This window comes from Natrix helvetica, assembly GCF_964273705.1.
Source record: "Natrix helvetica genome assembly, chromosome: W".
In the NCBI taxonomy this organism is placed as follows: Eukaryota; Metazoa; Chordata; class Lepidosauria; order Squamata; family Natricidae; genus Natrix; species Natrix helvetica.
The window spans coordinates 42,917,645-42,939,051 of record NC_138555.1 but is presented as its reverse complement, the minus strand read 5'-3'; positions in this window follow the sequence as shown (position 1 = coordinate 42,939,051).

Genomic DNA, 21,407 nt, shown 5'->3' with positions numbered 1-21,407 from the left:
CTCTACATTTGTCCTCTATACTCTCTCTGACTCCCCCGTCACAACCAGCAGATCCTCCCACAAGCCTCATGACAGGTCAAATGAAATACATGCAATTTTCCTCTACCTTTGTCCTCTATACTATCTCTGACTCCCCCGTCACAACCAGCAGATCCTCCAACCAGCCTCAGGAAATTTTATATGAACTGGAGACAATTTTATTCTACGTTTGTCCTCTATACTCTCTCTGACTCCCCCGTCACAACCAGCAGATCCTCCCACTAGTCTCATGAAAGGTCAAATGAAATACATGCCATTTTCCTCTACCTTTGTCCTCTGTATTTTCTCTGACTCCCCCGTCACAACCAGCAGAGCCTCCTACCAGCCTCAGGAAATTTTAAAAGAACTGGAGACAATTTTCCTCTACCTTTGTCCTCTATACTATCTCTGACTCCCCCGTCACAACCAGCAGATCCTCCAACCAGCCTCAGGAAATTTTATATGAACTGGAGACAATTTTATTCTACGTTTGTCCTCTATACTCTCTCTGACTCCCCCGTCACAACCAGCAGATCCTCCCACTAGTCTCATGAAAGGTCAAATGAAATACATGCAATTTTCCTCTACCTTTGTCCTCTATACTATCTCTGACTCCCCCGTCACAACCAGCAGATCCTCCAACCAGCCTCAGGAAATTTTAAATGAACTGGAGACAATTTTACTCTACATTTGTCCTCTATACTCTCTCTGACTCCCCCGTCACAACCAGCAGATCCTCCCACTAGTCTCATGAAAGGTCAAACGAAATACATGCAATTTTCCTCTACCTTTGTCCTCTATACTATCTCTGACTCCCCCGTCACAACCAGCAGATCCTCCAACCAGCCTCATGACAGGTCAAATGAAATACATGCAATTTTCCTCTACCTTTGTGCTCTATACTATCTCTGACTCCCCCGTCACAACCAGCAGATCCTCCAACCAGCCTCAGGAAATTTTATATGAACTGGAGACAATTTTATTCTACGTTTGTCCTCTATACTCTCTCTGACTCCCCCGTCACAACCAGCAGATCCTCCCACTAGTCTCATGAAAGGTCAAATGAAATACATGCCATTTTCCTCTACCTTTGTCCTCTGTATTTTCTCTGACTCCCCCGTCACAACCAGCAGAGCCTCCTACCAGCCTCAGGAAATTTTAAAAGAACTGGAGACAATTTTCCTCTACCTTTGTCCTCTATACTATCTCTGACTCCCCCGTCACAACCAGCAGATCCTCCAACCAGCCTCAGGAAATTTTATATGAACTGGAGACAATTTTATTCTACGTTTGTCCTCTATACTCTCTCTGACTCCCCCGTCACAACCAGCAGATCCTCCCACTAGTCTCATGAAAGGTCAAATGAAATACATGCAATTTTCCTCTACCTTTGTCCTCTATACTATCTCTGACTCCCCCGTCACAACCAGCAGATCCTCCAACCAGCCTCAGGAAATTTTAAATGAACTGGAGACAATTTTACTCTACCTTTGTCCTCTATACTATCTCTGACTCCCCCGTCACAACCAGCAGATCCTCCCACCAGCCTCAGGAAATTTTAAATGAACTGGAGACAATTTTATTCTACGTTTGTCCTCTATACTCTCTCTGACTCCCCCGTCACAACCAGCAGATCCTCCCACTAGTCTCATGAAAGGTCAAATGAAATACATGCAATTTTCCTCTACCTTTGTCCTCTATACTATCTCTGACTCCCCCGTCACAACCAGCAGATCCTCCAACCAGCCTCAGGAAATTTTAAATGAACTGGAGACAAGTTTATTCTACGTTTGTCCTCTATACTCTCTCTGACTCCCCCGTCACAACCAGCAGATCCTCCCACTAGTCTCATGAAAGGTCAAATGAAATACATGCAATTTTCCTCTACCTTTGTCCTCTATACTATCTCTGACTCCCCCGTCACAACCAGCAGATCCTCCAACCAGCCTCAGGAAATTTTAAATAAACTGGAGACAATTTTACTCTACATTTGTCCTCTATACTCTCTCTGACTCCCCCGTCACAACCAGCAGATCCTCCCACAAGCCTCATGACAGGTCAAATGAAATACATGCAATTTTCCTCTACCTTTGTCCTCTATACTATCTCTGACTCCCCCGTCACAACCAGCAGATCCTCCAACCAGCCTCAGGAAATTTTATATGAACTGGAGACAATTTTATTCTACGTTTGTCCTCTATACTCTCTCTGACTCCCCCGTCACAACCAGCAGATCCTCCCACTAGTCTCATGAAAGGTCAAATGAAATACATGCCATTTTCCTCTACCTTTGTCCTCTGTATTTTCTCTGACTCCCCCGTCACAACCAGCAGAGCCTCCTACCAGCCTCAGGAAATTTTAAAAGAACTGGAGACAATTTTCCTCTACCTTTGTCCTCTATACTATCTCTGACTCCCCCGTCACAACCAGCAGATCCTCCCACCAGCCTCAGGAAATTTTAAATGAACTGGAGACAATTTTATTCTACGTTTGTCCTCTATACTCTCTCTGATTCCCCCGTCACAACCAGCAGATCCTCCCACTAGTCTCATGAAAGGTCAAATGAAATACATGCAATTTTCCTCTACCTTTGTCCTCTATACTATCTCTGACTCCCCCGTCACAACCAGCAGATCCTCCAACCAGCCTCAGGAAATTTTATATGAACTGGAGACAATTTTATTCTACGTTTGTCCTCTATACTCTCTCTGACTCCCCCGTCACAACCAGCAGATCCTCCCACTAGTCTCATGAAAGGTCAAATGAAATACATGCCATTTTCCTCTACCTTTGTCCTCTATACTATCTCTGACTCCCCCGTCACAACCAGCAGATCCTCCAACCAGCCTCAGGAAATTTTAAATGAACTGGAGACAATTTTACTCTACATTTGTCCTCTATACTCTCTCTGACTCCCCCGTCACAACCAGCAGATCCTCCCACTAGTCTCATGAAAGGTCAAATGAAATACATGCAATTTTCCTCTACCTTTGTGCTCTATACTATCTCTGACTCCCCCGTCACAACCAGCAGATCCTCCAACCAGCCTCAGGAAATTTTATATGAACTGGAGACAATTTTACTCTACATTTGTCCTCTATACTCTCTCTGACTCCCCCGTCACAACCAGCAGATCCTCCCAATTGTCTCATGAAAGGTCAAATGAAATACAGGCAATTTTCCGATACCTTTGTCCTCTATACTATCTCTGACTCCCCCGTCACAACCAGCAGATACTCCCACCAGCCTCAGGAAATTTTAAATGAACTTGAGACAATTTTACTCTACGTTTGTCCTCTATACACTCTCTGACTCCCCCGTCACAACTGGCAGATCCTCCCACCAGCCTCAGGAAATTTTAAATGAACTGGAGGCAATTTTACTCTAAGTTTGTCCTCTATACTCTCTCTGACTCCCCCGTCTCAACCAGCAGATCCTCCCACCAGCCTCATGAAAGGTCAAATGAACTCGAGTCCAGTTCACAATACCTTTGTCCTCTGTATTTTCTCTGACTCCCCCGTCACAACCAGCAGAGCCTCCTACCAGCCTCAGGAAATTTTAAAAGAAGTGGAGACAATTTTCCTCTACCTTTGTCCTCTATACTATCTCTGACTCCCCCGTCACAACCAGCACATCCTCCCACCAGCCTCAGGAAATTTTAAATGAACTGGAGACAATTTTATTCTACGTTTGTCCTCTATACTCTCTCTGACTCCCCCGTCACAACCAGCAGATCCTCCCACTAGTCTCATGAAAGGTCAAATGAAATACATGCAATTTTCCTCTACCTTTGTCCTCTATACTATCTCTGACTCCCCCGTCACAACCAGCAGATCCTCCAACCAGCCTCAGGAAATTTTAAATGAACTGGAGACAAGTTTATTCTACGTTTGTCCTCTATACTCTCTCTGACTCCCCCGTCACAACCAGCAGATCCTCCCACTAGTCTCATGAAAGGTCAAATGAAATACATGCAATTTTCCTCTACCTTTGTCCTCTATACTATCTCTGACTCCCCCGTCACAACCAGCAGATCCTCCAACCAGCCTCAGGAAATTTTAAATAAACTGGAGACAATTTTACTCTACATTTGTCCTCTATACTCTCTCTGACTCCCCCGTCACAACCAGCAGATCCTCCCACAAGCCTCATGACAGGTCAAATGAAATACATGCAATTTTCCTCTACCTTTGTTCTCTATACTCTCTCTGACTCCCCCGTCACAAGCAGCAGATCCTCCCACCAGCCTCAGGAAATTTTAAATGAACTGGAGACAATTTTATTCTACGTTTGTCCTCTATACTCTCTCTGACTCCCCCGTCACAACCAGCAGATCCTCCCAATTGTATCATGAAAGGTCAAATGAAATACAGGCAATTTTCCGCTACCTTTGTCCTCTATACTATCTCTGACTCCCCCGTCACAACCAGCAGATCCTCCCACTAGTCTCATGAAAGGTCAAATGAAATACATGCAATTTTCCTCTACCTTTGTCCTCTATACTATCTCTGACTCCCCCGTCACAACCAGCAGATACTCCCACCAGCCTCAGGAAATTTTAAATGAACTTGAGACAATTTTACTCTACGTTTTTCCTCTATACACTCTCTGACTCCCCCGTCACAACTGGCAGATCCTCCCACCAGCCTCAGGAAATTTTAAATGAACTGGAGGCAATTTTACTCTAAGTTTGTCCTCTATACTCTCTCTGACTCCCCCGTCTCAACCAGCAGATCCTCCCACCAGCCTCATGAAAGGTCAAATGAACTCGAGTCCAGTTCACAATACCTTTGTCCTCTGTATTTTCTCTGACTCCCCCGTCACAACCAGCAGAGCCTCCTACCAGCCTCAGGAAATTTTAAAAGAACTGGAGACAATTTTCCTCTACCTTTGTCCTCTATACTATCTCTGACTCCCCCGTCACAACCAGCAGATCCTCCCACCAGCCTCAGGAAATTTTAAATGAACTGGAGACAATTTTATTCTACGTTTGTCCTCTATACTCTCTCTGACTCCCCCGTCACAACCAGCAGATCCTCCCACTAGTCTCATGAAAGGTCAAATGAAATACATGCAATTTTCCTCTACCTTTGTCCTCTATACTATCTCTGACTCCCCCATCACAACCAGCAGATCCTCCAACCAGCCTCAGGAAATTTTAAATGAACTGGAGACAAGTTTATTCTACATTTGTCCTCTATACTCTCTCTGACTCCCCCGTCACAACCAGCAGATCCTCCCAATTGTCTCATGAAAGGTCAAATGAAATACAGGCAATTTTCCGCTACCTTTGTCCTCTATACTATCTCTGACTCCCCCGTCACAACCAGCAGATACTCCCACCAGCCTCAGGAAATTTTAAATGAACTTGAGACAATTTTACTCTACGTTTGTCCTCTATACACTCTCTGACTCCCCCGTCACAACTGGCAGATCCTCCCACCAGCCTCAGGAAATTTTAAATGAACTGGAGGCAATTTTACTCTAAGTTTGTCCTCTATACTCTCTCTGACTCCCCCGTCTCAACCAGCAGATCCTCCCACCAGCCTCATGAAAGGTCAAATGAACTCGAGTCCAGTTCACAATACCTTTGTCCTCTGTATTTTCTCTGACTCCCCCGTCACAACCAGCAGAGCCTCCTAACAGCCTCAGGAAATTTTAAAAGAACTGGAGACAATTTTACTCTACGTTTCTCCTCTATACTCTCTCTGACTCCCCCGTCACAACCAGCAGATCCTCCCACTAGTCTCATGAAAGGTCAAATGAAATACATGCAATTTTCCTCTACCTTTGTCCTCTATACTATCTCTGACTCCCCCGTCACAACCAGCAGATCCTCCCACCAGCCTCAGGAAATTTTAAATGAACTGGAGACAATTTTATTCTACGTTTGTCCTCTATACTATCTCTGACTCCCCCGTCACAACCAGCAGATCCTCCCACAAGCCTCATGATAGGTCAAATGAAATACATGCAATTTTCCTCTACCTTTGTTCTCTATACTCTCTCTGACTCCCCCGTCACAAGCAGCAGATCCTCCCACCAGCCTCAGGAAATTTTAAATGAACTGGAGACAATTTTATTCTACGTTTGTCCTCTATACTCTCTCTGACTCCCCCGTCACAACCAGCAGATCCTCCCACTAGTCTCATGAAAGGTCAAATGAAATACATGCAATTTTCCTCTACCTTTGTCCTCTATACTATCTCTGACTCCCCCGTCACAACCAGCAGATCCTCCAACCAGCCTCAGGAAATTTTAAATGAACTGGAGACAATTTTACTCTACATTTGTCCTCTATACTCTCTCTGACTCCCCCGTCACAACCAGCAGATCCTCCCAATTGTCTCATGAAAGGTAAAATGAAATACAGGCAATTTTCCGCTACCTTTGTCCTCTATACTATCTCTGACTCCCCCGTCACAACCAGCAGATACTCCCACCAGCCTCAGGAAATTTTAAATGAACTGGAGACAATTTTATTCTACGTTTGTCCTCTATACTCTCTCTGACTCCCCCGTCACAACCAGCAGATCCTCCCACTAGTCTCATGAAAGGTCAAATGAAATACATGCAATTTTCCTCTACCTTTGTCCTCTATACTATCTCTGACTCCCCCGTCACAACCAGCAGATCCTCCAACCAGCCTCAGGAAATTTTATATGAACTGGAGACAATTTTATTCTACGTTTGTCCTCTATACTCTCTCTGACTCCCCCGTCACAACCAGCAGATCCTCCCAATTGTCTCATGAAAGGTAAAATGAAATACAGGCAATTTTCCGCTACCTTTGTCCTCTATACTATCTCTGACTCCCCCGTCACAAACAGCAGATACTCCCACCAGCCTCAGGAAATTTTAAATGAACTGGAGACAATTTTATTCTACGTTTGTCCTCTATACTCTCTCTGACTCCCCCGTCACAACCAGCAGATCCTCCCACTAGTCTCATGAAAGGTCAAATGAAATACATGCAATTTTCCTCTACCTTTGTCCTCTATACTATCTCTGACTCCCCCGTCACAACCAGCAGATCCTCCAACCAGCCTCAGGAAATTTTATATGAACTGGAGACAATTTTATTCTACGTTTGTCCTCTATACTCTCTCTGACTCCCCCGTCACAACCAGCAGATCCTCCCAATTGTCTCATGAAAGGTCAAATGAAATACAGGCAATTTTCCGCTACCTTTGTCCTCTATACTATCTCTGACTCCCCCGTCACAACCAGCAGATACTCCCACTAGTCTCATGAAAGGTCAAATGAAATACATGCAATTTTCCTCTACCTTTGTCCTCTATACTATCTCTGACTCCCCCGTCACAACCAGCAGATACTCCCACCAGCCTCAGGAAATTTTAAATGAACTTGAGACAATTTTACTCTACGTTTTTCCTCTATACACTCTCTGACTCCCCCGTCACAACTGGCAGATCCTCCCACCAGCCTCAGGAAATTTTAAATGAACTGGAGGCAATTTTACTCTAAGTTTGTCCTCTATACTCTCTCTGACTCCCCCGTCTCAACCAGCAGATCCTCCCACCAGCCTCATGAAAGGTCAAATGAACTCGAGTCCAGTTCACAATACCTTTGTCCTCTGTATTTTCTCTGACTCCCCCGTCACAACCAGCAGAGCCTCCTACCAGCCTCAGGAAATTTTAAAAGAACTGGAGACAATTTTCCTCTACCTTTGTCCTCTATACTATCTCTGACTCCCCCGTCACAACCAGCAGATCCTCCCACCAGCCTCAGGAAATTTTAAATGAACTGGAGACAATTTTATTCTACGTTTGTCCTCTATACTCTCTCTGACTCCCCCGTCACAACCAGCAGATCCTCCCACTAGTCTCATGAAAGGTCAAATGAAATACATGCAATTTTCCTCTACCTTTGTCCTCTATACTATCTCTGACTCCCCCATCACAACCAGCAGATCCTCCAACCAGCCTCAGGAAATTTTAAATGAACTGGAGACAAGTTTATTCTACGTTTGTCCTCTATACTCTCTCTGACTCCCCCGTCACAACCAGCAGATCCTCCCAATTGTCTCATGAAAGGTCAAATGAAATACAGGCAATTTTCCGCTACCTTTGTCCTCTATACTATCTCTGACTCCCCCGTCACAACCAGCAGATACTCCCACCAGCCTCAGGAAATTTTAAATGAACTTGAGACAATTTTACTCTACGTTTGTCCTCTATACACTCTCTGACTCCCCCGTCACAACTGGCAGATCCTCCCACCAGCCTCAGGAAATTTTAAATGAACTGGAGGCAATTTTACTCTAAGTCTGTCCTCTATACTCTCTCTGACTCCCCCGTCTCAACCAGCAGATCCTCCCACCAGCCTCATGAAAGGTCAAATGAACTCGAGTCCAGTTCACAATACCTTTGTCCTCTGTATTTTCTCTGACTCCCCCGTCACAACCAGCAGAGCCTCCTACCAGCCTCAGGAAATTTTAAAAGAACTGGAGACAATTTTACTCTACGTTTCTCCTCTATACTCTCTCTGACTCCCCCGTCACAACCAGCAGATCCTCCCACTAGTCTCATGAAAGGTCAAATGAAATACATGCAATTTTCCTCTACCTTTGTCCTCTATACTATCTCTGACTCCCCCGTCACAACCAGCAGATCCTCCCACCAGCCTCAGGAAATTTTAAATGAACTGGAGACAATTTTATTCTACGTTTGTCCTCTATACTATCTCTGACTCCCCCGTCACAACCAGCAGATCCTCCCACAAGCCTCATGATAGGTCAAATGAAATACATGCAATTTTCCTCTACCTTTGTTCTCTATACTCTCTTTGACTCCCCCGTCACAAGCAGCAGATCCTCCCACCAGCCTCAGGAAATTTTAAATGAACTGGAGACAATTTTATTCTACGTTTGTCCTCTATACTCTCTCTGACTCCCCCGTCACAACCAGCAGATCCTCCCACTAGTCTCATGAAAGGTCAAATGAAATACATGCAATTTTCCTCTACCTTTGTCCTCTATACTATCTCTGACTCCCCCGTCACAACCAGCAGATCCTCCAACCAGCCTCAGGAAATTTTAAATGAACTGGAGACAATTTTACTCTACATTTGTCCTCTATACTCTCTCTGACTCCCCCGTCACAACCAGCAGATCCTCCCAATTGTCTCATGAAAGGTAAAATGAAATACAGGCAATTTTCCGCTACCTTTGTCCTCTATACTATCTCTGACTCCCCCGTCACAACCAGCAGATACTCCCACCAGCCTCAGGAAATTTTAAATGAACTGGAGACAATTTTATTCTACGTTTGTCCTCTATACTCTCTCTGACTCCCCCGTCACAACCAGCAGATCCTCCCACTAGTCTCATGAAAGGTCAAATGAAATACATGCAATTTTCCTCTACCTTTGTCCTCTATACTATCTCTGACTCCCCCGTCACAACCAGCAGATCCTCCAACCAGCCTCAGGAAATTTTATATGAACTGGAGACAATTTTATTCTACGTTTGTCCTCTATACTCTCTCTGACTCCCCCGTCACAACTAGCAGATCCTCCCAATTGTCTCATGAAAGGTAAAATGAAATACAGGCAATTTTCCGCTACCTTTGTCCTCTATACTATCTCTGACTCCCCCGTCACAAACAGCAGATACTCCCACCAGCCTCAGGAAATTTTAAATGAACTGGAGACAATTTTATTCTACGTTTGTCCTCTATACTCTCTCTGACTCCCCCGTCACAACCAGCAGATCCTCCCACTAGTCTCATGAAAGGTCAAATGAAATACATGCAATTTTCCTCTACCTTTGTCCTCTATACTATCTCTGACTCCCCCGTCACAACCAGCAGATCCTCCAACCAGCCTCAGGAAATTTTATATGAACTGGAGACAATTTTATTCTACGTTTGTCCTCTATACTCTCTCTGACTCCCCGGTCACAACCAGCAGATCCTCCCAATTGTCTCATGAAAGGTCAAATGAAATACAGGCAATTTTCCGCTACCTTTGTCCTCTATACTATCTCTGACTCCCCCGTCACAACCAGCAGATACTCCCACCAGCCTCAGGAAATTTTAAATGAACTTGAGACAATTTTACTCTACGTTTGTCCTCTATACACTCTCTGACTCCCCCGTCACAACTGGCAGATCCTCCCTCCAGCCTCAGGAAATTTTAAATGAACTGGAGGCAATTTTACTCTAAGTTTGTCCTCTATACTCTCTCTGACTCCCCCGTCTCAACCAGCAGATCCTCCCACCAGCCTCATGAAAGGTCAAATGAACTCGAGTCCAGTTCACAATACCTTTGTCCTCTGTATTTTCTCTGACTCCACCGTCACAACCAGCAGAGCCTCCTACCAGCCTCAGGAAATTTTAAAAGAACTGGAGACAATTTTACTCTACGTTTGTCCTCTATACTCTCTCTGACTCCCCCGTCACAACCAGCAGATCCTCCCACTAGTCTCATGAAAGGTCAAATGAAATACATGCAATTTTCCTCTACCTTTGTCCTCTATACTATCTCTGACTCCCCCGTCACAACCAGCAGATCCTCCCACCAGCCTCAGGAAATTTTAAATGAACTGGAGACAATTTTATTCTACGTTTGTCCTCTATACTATCTCTGACTCCCCCGTCACAACCAGCAGATCCTCCCACAAGCCTCATGATAGGTCAAATGAAATACATGCAATTTTCCTCTACCTTTGTTCTCTATACTCTCTCTGACTCCCCCGTCACAAGCAGCAGATCCTCCCACCAGCCTCAGGAAATTTTAAATGAACTGGAGACAATTTTATTCTACGTTTGTCCTCTATACTCTCTCTGACTCCCCCGTCACAACCAGCAGATCCTCCCACTAGTCTCATGAAAGGTCAAATGAAATACATGCAATTTTCCTCTACCTTTGTCCTCTATACTATCTCTGACTCCCCCGTCACAACCAGCAGATCCTCCAACCAGCCTCAGGAAATTTTAAATGAACTGGAGACAATTTTACTCTACATTTGTCCTCTATACTCTCTCTGACTCCCCCGTCACAACCAGCAGATCCTCCCAATTGTCTCATGAAAGGTAAAATGAAATACAGGCAATTTTCCGCTACCTTTGTCCTCTATACTATCTCTGACTCCCCCGTCACAACCAGCAGATACTCCCACCAGCCTCAGGAAATTTTAAATGAACTGGAGACAATTTTATTCTACGTTTGTCCTCTATACTCTCTCTGACTCCCCCGTCACAACCAGCAGATCCTCCCACTAGTCTCATGAAAGGTCAAATGAAATACATGCAATTTTCCTCTACCTTTGTCCTCTATACTATCTCTGACTCCCCCGTCACAACCAGCAGATCCTCCAACCAGCCTCAGGAAATTTTATATGAACTGGAGACAATTTTATTCTACGTTTGTCCTCTATACTCTCTCTGACTCCCCCGTCACAACCAGCAGATCCTCCCAATTGTCTCATGAAAGGTAAAATGAAATACAGGCAATTTTCCGCTACCTTTGTCCTCTATACTATCTCTGACTCCCCCGTCACAAACAGCAGATACTCCCACCAGCCTCAGGAAATTTTAAATGAACTGGAGACAATTTTATTCTACGTTTGTCCTCTATACTCTCTCTGACTCCCCCGTCACAACCAGCAGATCCTCCCACTAGTCTCATGAAAGGTCAAATGAAATACATGCAATTTTCCTCTACCTTTGTCCTCTATACTATCTCTGACTCCCCCGTCACAACCAGCAGATCCTCCAACCAGCCTCAGGAAATTTTATATGAACTGGAGACAATTTTATTCTACGTTTGTCCTCTATACTCTCTCTGACTCCCCCGTCACAACCAGCAGATCCTCCCAATTGTCTCATGAAAGGTCAAATGAAATACAGGCAATTTTCCGCTACCTTTGTCCTCTATACTATCTCTGACTCCCCCGTCACAACCAGCAGATACTCCCACCAGCCTCAGGAAATTTTAAATGAACTTGAGACAATTTTACTCTACGTTTGTCCTCTATACACTCTCTGACTCCCCCGTCACAACTGGCAGATCCTCCCTCCATCCTCAGGAAATTTTAAATGAACTGGAGGCAATTTTACTCTAAGTTTGTCCTCTATACTCTCTCTGACTCCCCCGTCTCAACCAGCAGATCCTCCCACCAGCCTCATGAAAGGTCAAATGAACTCGAGTCCAGTTCACAATACCTTTGTCCTCTGTATTTTCTCTGACTCCCCCGTCACAACCAGCAGAGCCTCCTACCAGCCTCAGGAAATTTTAAAAGAACTGGAGACAATTTTACTCTACGTTTGTCCTCTATACTCTCTCTGACTCCCCCGTCACAACCAGCAGATCCTCCCACTAGTCTCATGAAAGGTCAAATGAAATACATGCAATTTTCCTCTACCTTTGTCCTCTATACTATCTCTGACTCCCCCGTCACAACCAGCAGATCCTCCAACCAGCCTCAGGAAATTTTAAATGAACTGGAGACAATTTTATTCTACGTTTGTCCTCTATACTCTCTCTGACTCCCCCGTCACAACCAGCAGATCCTCCCACTAGTCTCATGAAAGGTCAAATGAAATACATGCAATTTTCCTCTACCTTTGTCCTCTATACTATCTCTGACTCCCCCGTCACAACCAGCAGATCCTCCAACCAGCGTCAGGAAATTTTAAATAAACTGGAGACAATTTTACTCTACATTTGTCCTCTATACTCTCTCTGACTCCCCCGTCACAACCAGCAGATCCTCCCAATTGTCTCATGAAAGGTCAAATGAAATACAGGCAATTTTCCGCTACCTTTGTCCTCTATACTATCTCTGACTCCCCTTCACAACCAGCAGATCCTCCAACCAGCCTCAGGAAATTTTAAATGAACTGGAGACAATTTTACTCTACATTTGTCCTCTATACTCTGTCTGACTCCCCCGTCACAACCAGCAGATCCTCCCACTAGTCTCATGAAAGGTCAAATGAAATACATGCAATTTTCCTCTACCTTTGTCCTCTATACTATCTCTGACTCCCCCGTCACAACCAGCAGATCCTCCAACCAGCCTCAGGAAATTTTAAATAAACTGGAGACAATTTTACTCTACATTTGTCCTCTATACTCTCTCTGACTCCCCCGTCACAACCAGCAGATCCTCCCACAAGCCTCATGACAGGTCAAATGAAATACATGCAATTTTCCTCTACCTTTGTTCTCTATACTCTCTCTGACTCCCCCGTCACAAGCAGCAGATCCTCCCACCAGCCTCAGGAAATTTTAAATGAACTGGAGACAATTTTATTCTACGTTTGTCCTCTATACTCTCTCTGACTCCCCCGTCACAACCAGCAGATCCTCCCAATTGTATCATGAAAGGTCAAATGAAATACAGGCAATTTTCCGCTACCTTTGTCCTCTATACTATCTCTGACTCCCCCGTCACAACCAGCAGATCCTCCCACTAGTCTCATGAAAGGTCAAATGAAATACATGCAATTTTCCGCTACCTTTGTCCTCTATACTATCTCTGACTCCCCTTCACAACCAGCAGATCCTCCAACCAGCCTCAGGAAATTTTAAATGAACTGGAGACAATTTTACTCTACATTTGTCCTCTATACTCTGTCTGACTCCCCCGTCACAACCAGCAGATCCTCCCACTAGTCTCATGAAAGGTCAAATGAAATACATGCAATTTTCCTCTACCTTTGTCCTCTATACTATCTCTGACTCCCCCGTCACAACCAGCAGATCCTCCAACCAGCCTCAGGAAATTTTAAATAAACTGGAGACAATTTTACTCTACATTTGTCCTCTATACTCTCTCTGACTCCCCCGTCACAACCAGCAGATCCTCCCACAAGCCTCATGACAGGTCAAATGAAATACATGCAATTTTCCTCTACCTTTGTTCTCTATACTCTCTCTGACTCCCCCGTCACAAGCAGCAGATCCTCCCACCAGCCTCAGGAAATTTTAAATGAACTGGAGACAATTTTATTCTACGTTTGTCCTCTATACTCTCTCTGACTCCCCCGTCACAACCAGCAGATCCTCCCAATTGTATCATGAAAGGTCAAATGAAATACAGGCAATTTTCCGCTACCTTTGTCCTCTATACTATCTCTGACTCCCCCGTCACAACCAGCAGATCCTCCCACTAGTCTCATGAAAGGTCAAATGAAATACATGCAATTTTCCTCTACCTTTGTCCTCTATACTATCTCTGACTCCCCCGTCACAACCAGCAGATACTCCCACCAGCCTCAGGAAATTTTAAATGAACTTGAGACAATTTTACTCTACGTTTTTCCTCTATACACTCTCTGACTCCCCCGTCACAACTGGCAGATCCTCCCACCAGCCTCAGGAAATTTTAAATGAACTGGAGGCAATTTTACTCTAAGTTTGTCCTCTATACTCTCTCTGACTCCCCCGTCTCAACCAGCAGATCCTCCCACCAGCCTCATGAAAGGTCAAATGAACTCGAGTCCAGTTCACAATACCTTTGTCCTCTGTATTTTCTCTGACTCCCCCGTCACAACCAGCAGAGCCTCCTACCAGCCTCAGGAAATTTTAAAAGAACTGGAGACAATTTTCCTCTACCTTTGTCCTCTATGCTATCTCTGACTCCCCCGTCACAACCAGCAGATCCTCCCACCAGCCTCAGGAAATTTTAAATGAACTGGAGACAATTTTATTCTACGTTTGTCCTCTATACTCTCTCTGACTCCCCCGTCACAACCAGCAGATCCTCCCACTAGTCTCATGAAAGGTCAAATGAAATACATGCCATTTTCCTCTACCTTTGTCCTCTATACTATCTCTGACTCCCCCGTCACAACCAGCAGATCCTCCAACCAGCCTCAGGAAATTTTAAATGAACTGGAGACAATTTTACTCTACATTTGTCCTCTATACTCTCTCTGACTCCCCCGTCACAACCAGCAGATCCTCCCACTAGTCTCATGAAAGGTCAAATGAAATACATGCAATTTTCCTCTACCTTTGTGCTCTATACTATCTCTGACTCCCCCGTCACAACCAGCAGATCCTCCAACCAGCCTCAGGAAATTTTATATGAACTGGAGACAATTTTACTCTACATTTGTCCTCTATACTCTCTCTGACTCCCCCGTCATAACCAGCAGATCCTCCCAATTGTCTCATGAAAGGTCAAATGAAATACAGGCAATTTTCCGATACCTTTGTCCTCTATACTATCTCTGACTCCCGCGTCACAACCAGCAGATACTCCCACCAGCCTCAGGAAATTTTAAATGAACTTGAGACAATTTTACTCTACGTTTGTCCTCTATACACTCTCTGACTCCCCCGTCACAACTGGCAGATCCTCCCACCAGCCTCAGGAAATTTTAAATGAACTGGAGGCAATTTTACTCTAAGTTTGTCCTCTATACTCTCTCTGACTCCCCCGTCTCAACCAGCAGATCCTCCCACCAGCCTCATGAAAGGTCAAATGAACTCGAGTCCAGTTCACAATACCTTTGTCCTCTGTATTTTCTCTGACTCCCCCGTCACAACCAGCAGAGCCTCCTACCAGCCTCAGGAAATTTTAAAAGAAGTGGAGACAATTTTCCTCTACCTTTGTCCTCTATACTATCTCTGACTCCCCCGTCACAACCAGCACATCCTCCCACCAGCCTCAGGAAATTTTAAATGAACTGGAGACAATTTTATTCTACGTTTGTCCTCTATACTCTCTCTGACTCCCCCGTCACAACCAGCAGATCCTCCCACTAGTCTCATGAAAGGTCAAATGAAATACATGCAATTTTCCTCTACCTTTGTCCTCTATACTATCTCTGACTCCCCCGTCACAACCAGCAGATCCTCCAACCAGCCTCAGGAAATTTTAAATGAACTGGAGACAAGTTTATTCTACGTTTGTCCTCTATACTCTCTCTGACTCCCCCGTCACAACCAGCAGATCCTCCCACTAGTCTCATGAAAGGTCAAATGAAATACATGCAATTTTCCTCTACCTTTGTCCTCTATACTATCTCTGACTCCCCCGTCACAACCAGCAGATCCTCCAACCAGCCTCAGGAAATTTTAAATAAACTGGAGACAATTTTACTCTACATTTGTCCTCTATACTCTCTCTGACTCCCCCGTCAGAACCAGCAGATCCTCCCACAAGCCTCATGACAGGTCAAATGAAATACATGCAATTTTCCTCTACCTTTGTTCTCTATACTCTCTCTGACTCCCCCGTCACAAGCAGCAGATCCTCCCACCAGCCTCAGGAAATTTTAAATGAACTGGAGACAATTTTATTCTACGTTTGTCCTCTATACTCTCTCTGACTCCCCCGTCACAACCAGCAGATCCTCCCAATTGTATCATGAAAGGTCAAATGAAATACAGGCAATTTTCCGCTACCTTTGTCCTCTATACTATCTCTGACTCCCCCGTCACAACCAGCAGATCCTCCCACTAGTCTCATGAAAGGTCAAATGAAATACATGCAATTTTCCTCTACCTTTGTCCTCTATACTATCTCTGACTCCCCCGTCACAACCAGCAGATACTCCCACCAGCCTCAGGAAATTTTAAATGAACTTGAGACAATTTTACTCTACGTTTTTCCTCTATACACTCTCTGACTCCCCCGTCACAACTGGCAGATCCTCCCACCAGCCTCAGGAAATTTTAAATGAACTGGAGGCAATTTTACTCTAAGTTTGTCCTCTATACTCTCTCTGACTCCCCCGTCTCAACCAGCAGATCCTCCCACCAGCCTCATGAAAGGTCAAATGAACTCGAGTCCAGTTCACAATACCTTTGTCCTCTGTATTTTCTCTGACTCCCCCGTCACAACCAGCAGAGCCTCCTACCAGCCTCAGGAAATTTTAAAAGAACTGGAGACAATTTTCCTCTACCTTTGTCCTCTATACTATCTCTGACTCCCCCGTCACAACCAGCAGATCCTCCCACCAGCCTCAGGAAATTTTAAATGAACTGGAGACAATTTTATTCTACGTTTGTCCTCTATACTCTCTCTGACTCCCCCGTCACAACCAGCAGATCCTCCCACTAGTCTCATGAAAGGTCAAATGAAATACATGCAATTTTCCTCTACCTTTGTCCTCTATACTATCTCTGACTCCCCCATCACAACCAGCAGATCCTCCAACCAGCCTCAGGAAATTTTAAATGAACTGGAGACAAGTTTATTCTACGTTTGTCCTCTATACTCTCTCTGACTCCCCCGTCACAACCAGCAGATCCTCCCAATTGTCTCATGAAAGGTCAAATGAAATACAGGCAATTTTCCGCTACCTTTGTCCTCTATACTATCTCTGACTCCCCCGTCACAACCAGCAGATACTCCCACCAGCCTCAGGAAATTTTAAATGAACTTGAGACAATTTTACTCTACGTTTGTCCTCTATACACTCTCTGACTCCCCCGTCACAACTGGCAGATCCTCCCACCAGCCTCAGGAAATTTTAAATGAACTGGAGGCAATTTTACTCTAAGTTTGTCCTCTATACTCTCTCTGACTCCCCCGTCTCAACCAGCAGATCCTCCCACCAGCCTCATGAAAGGTCAAATGAACTCGAGTCCAGTTCACAATACCTTTGTCCTCTGTATTTTCTCTGACTCCCCCGTCACAACCAGCAGAGCCTCCTACCAGCCTCAGGAAATTTTAAAAGAACTGGAGACAATTTTACTCTACGTTTCTCCTCTATACTCTCTCTGACTCCCCCGTCACAACCAGCAGATCCTCCCACTAGTCTCATGAAAGGTCAAATGAAATACATGCAATTTTCCTCTACCTTTGTCCTCTATACTATCTCTGACTCCCCCGTCACAACCAGCAGATCCTCCCACCAGCCTCAGGAAATTTTAAATGAACTGGAGACAATTTTATTCTACGTTTGTCCTCTATACTATCTCTGACTCCCCCGTCACAACCAGCAGATCCTCCCACAAGCCTCATGATAGGTCAAATGAAATACATGCAATTTTCCTCTACCTTTGTTCTCTATACTCTCTCTGACTCCCCCGTCACAAGCAGCAGATCCTCCCACCAGCCTCAGGAAATTTTAAATGAACTGGAGACAATTTTATTCTACGTTTGTCCTCTATACTCTCTCTGACTCCCCCGTCACAACCAGCAGATCCTCCCACTAGTCTCATGAAAGGTCAAATGAAATACATGCAATTTTCCTCTACCTTTGTCCTCTATACTATCTCTGACTCCCCCGTCACAACCAGCAGATCCTCCAACCAGCCTCAGGAAATTTTAAATGAACTGGAGACAATTTTACTCTACATTTGTCCTCTATACTCTCTCTGACTCCCCCGTCACAACCAGCAGATCCTCCCAATTGTCTCATGAAAGGTAAAATGAAATACAGGCAATTTTCCGCTACCTTTGTCCTCTATACTATCTCTGACTCCCCCGTCACAAACAGCAGATACTCCCACCAGCCTCAGGAAATTTTAAATGAACTGGAGACAATTTTATTCTACGTTTGTCCTCTATACTCTCTCTGACTCCCCCGTCACAACCAGCAGATCCTCCCACTAGTCTCATGAAAGGTCAAATGAAATACATGCAATTTTCCTCTACCTTTGTCCTCTATACTATCTCTGACTCCCCCGTCACAACCAGCAGATCCTCCAACCAGCCTCAGGAAATTTTATATGAACTGGAGACAATTTTATTCTACGTTTGTCCTCTATACTCTCTCTGACTCCCCCGTCACAACCAGCAGATCCTCCCAATTGTCTCATGAAAGGTCAAATGAAATACAGGCAATTTTCCGCTACCTTTGTCCTCTATACTATCTCTGACTCCCCCGTCACAACCAGCAGATACTCCCACCAGCCTCAGGAAATTTTAAATGAACTTGAGACAATTTTACTCTACGTTTGTCCTCTATACACTCTCTGACTCCCCCGTCACAACTGGCAGATCCTCCCTCCAGCCTCAGGAAATTTTAAATGAACTGGAGGCAATTTTACTCTAAGTTTGTCCTCTATACTCTCTCTGACTCCCCCGTCTCAACCAGCAGATCCTCCCACCAGCCTCATGAAAGGTCAAATGAACTCGAGTCCAGTTCACAATACCTTTGTCCTCTGTATTTTCTCTGACTCCCCCGTCACAACCAGCAGAGCCTCCTACCAGCCTCAGGAAATTTTAAAAGAACTGGAGACAATTTTACTCTACGTTTGTCCTCTATACTCTCTCTGACTCCCCCGTCACAACCAGCAGATCCTCCCACTAGTCTCATGAAAGGTCAAATGAAATACATGCAATTTTCCTCTACCTTTGTCCTCTATACTATCTCTGACTCCCCCGTCACAACCAGCAGATCCTCCCACCAGCCTCAAGAAATTTTAAATGAACTGGAGACAATTTTATTCTACGTTTCTCCTCTATACTATCTCTGACTCCCCCGTCACAACCAGCAGATCCTCCCACAAGCCTCATGATAGGTCAAATGAAATACATGCAATTTTCCTCTACCTTTGTTCTCTATACTCTCTCTGACTCCCCCGTCACAAGCAGCAGATCCTCCCACCAGCCTCAGGAAATTTTAAATGAACTGGAGACAATTTTATTCTACGTTTGTCCTCTATACTCTCTCTGACTCCCCCGTCACAACCAGCAGATCCTCCCAATTGTCTCATGAAAGGTCAAATGAAATACAGGCAATTTTCCTCTACCTTTGTCCTCTATACTATCTCTGACTCCCCCGTCACAACCAGCAGATCCTCCAACCAGCCTCAGGAAATTTTAAATAAACTGGAGACAATTTTACTCTACATTTGTCCTCTATACTCTCTCTGACTCCCCCGTCACAACCAGCAGATCCTCCCAATTGTCTCATGAAAGGTCAAATGAAATACAGGCAATTTTCCGCTACCTTTGTCCTCTATACTATCTCTGACTCCCCCGTCACAACCAGTAGATCCTCCAACCATCCTCAGGAAATTTTAAATGAACTGGAGGCAATTTTACTCTAAGTTTGTCCTCTATACTCTCTCAGACTCCCCCGTCTCAACCAGCAGATCCTCCCACCAGCCTCATGAAAGGTCAAATGAACTCGAGTCCAGTTCACAATACCTTTGTCCTCTGTATTTTCTCTGACTCCCCCGTCACAACCAGCAGAGCCTCCTACCAGCCTCAGGAAATTTTAAAAGAACTGGAGACAATTTTACTCTACGTTTGTCCTCTATACTGTCTCTGACTCCCCCGTCACAGCCAGCAGATCCTCCCACTAGTCTCATGAAAGGTCAAATGAAATACATGCAATTTTCCTCTACCTTTGTCCTCTATACTATCTCTGACTCCCCCGTCACAACCAGCAGATCCTCCCACCAGCCTCAGGAAATTTTAAATGAACTGGAGACAATTTTATTCTACATTTGTCCTCTATACTCTCTCTGACTCCCCCGTCACAACCAGCAGATCCTCCCACTAGTCTCATGAAAGGTCAAATGAAATACATGCAATTTTCCTCTACCTTTGTCCTCTATACTATCTCTGACTCCCCCGTCAAAACCAGCAGATCCTCCAACCAGCCTCAGGAAATTTTAAATGAACTGGAGACAATTTTACTCTACATTTGTCCTCTATACTCTCTCTGACTCCCCCGTCACAACCAGCAGATCCTCCCAATTGTCTCATGAAAGGTCAAATGAAATACAGGCAATTTTCCGCTACCTTTGTCCTCTATACTATCTCTGACTCCCCCGTCACAACCAGCAGATACTCCCACCAGCCTCAGGAAATTTTAAATGAACTTGAGACAATTTTACTCTACGTTTGTCCTCTATACACTCTCTGACTCCCCCGTCACAACTGGCAGATCCTCCTACCAGCCTCAGGAAATTTTAAATGAACTGGAGGCAATTTTACTCTAAGTTTGTCCTCTATACTCTCTCTGACTCCCCCGTCTCAACCAGCAGATCCTCCCACCAGCCTCATGAAAGGTCAAATGAACTCGAGTCCAGTTCACAATACCTTTGTCCTCTGTATTTTCTCTGACTCCCCCGTCACAACCAGCAGAGCCTCCTACCAGCCTCAGGAAATTTTAAAAGAACTGGAGACAATTTTACTCTACGTTTCTCCTCTATACTCTCTCTGACTCCCCCGTCACAACCAGCAGATCCTCCCACTAGTCTCATGAAAGGTCAAATGAAATACATGCAATTTTCCTCTACCTTTGTCCTCTATACTATCTCTGACTCCCCCGTCACAACCAGCAGATCCTCCCACCAGCCTCAGGAAATTTTAAATGAACTGGAGACAATTTTATTCTACGTTTCTCCTCTATACTATCTCTGACTCCCCCGTCACAACCAGCAGATCCTCCCACAAGCCTCATGATAGGTCAAATGAAATACATGCAATTTTCCTCTACCTT